The sequence below is a fragment of the Emiliania huxleyi genome (assembly GCF_000372725.1).
Source record: "Emiliania huxleyi CCMP1516 unplaced genomic scaffold EMIHUscaffold_447, whole genome shotgun sequence".
Taxonomy (NCBI): Eukaryota; Haptophyta; order Isochrysidales; family Noelaerhabdaceae; genus Emiliania; species Emiliania huxleyi.
The window spans coordinates 34,322-35,032 of record NW_005198637.1 but is presented as its reverse complement, the minus strand read 5'-3'; positions in this window follow the sequence as shown (position 1 = coordinate 35,032).

Sequence of the window (711 nt, the reverse complement as noted above, 5' to 3'; positions counted from 1 at the left end):
GTCCACTCGGCGGGGTCACAGCTGCCTCTGGAAGGCACCGAGAGGTACCAAATGGCGCAAATGGTCAAAATCAAAGTTTTGTAACGCGAGCTGTGCCACAGTGAAATGGCACTACGGGGTGTGGACCATGAGTTGACCAGGGGTTGTGCGCCTGGCCCTCCTGCTCGGCTCCAGCCGGTAGACAAGTCTTGTCATCAACAGAGTAGATGGATCTGACCTCGGGGCCGATGTGAGACCAAGCGCTGGTAGCGTGGTTTTACCTCACACCCATGGTCTCACAGTGTGCCGGCAGTCGCCGAGCAGTGTCGCTCACACAAGCCGCAGCACAAGTGACTGAGGGCCAGTGAGGGCGAGAGCCCATCGCTGTGACAGCTGTGGCAGCCGCACAGTAGGCTGTGTCAACTGTGCAGAGTGTGTGAGCAGCAGAGGAGCTGCTCTCCAGGCTTCTGACGCAAAGAGCTGCATGCCATCGAAGGCGCTGTCGAGGTTCGCCGAGCGCGGCGCAGGTTGGAGGACACCGTCACCGACGAGCGCGTTGGACTTTTCACTCCGGACAAAGACGGCGACACGCACACGAGCTGCGGCCGTGTCGCCGTCATAGCGGCGAGGCGCGGGACCGTCTGTGGCGAAGTGGGTCGCGTCCTCCGATTTCCTCAACTCACGGTCCGCTCCCTCTAGCCTTTGGGGCATGTGGACAACGAGAGACGCACT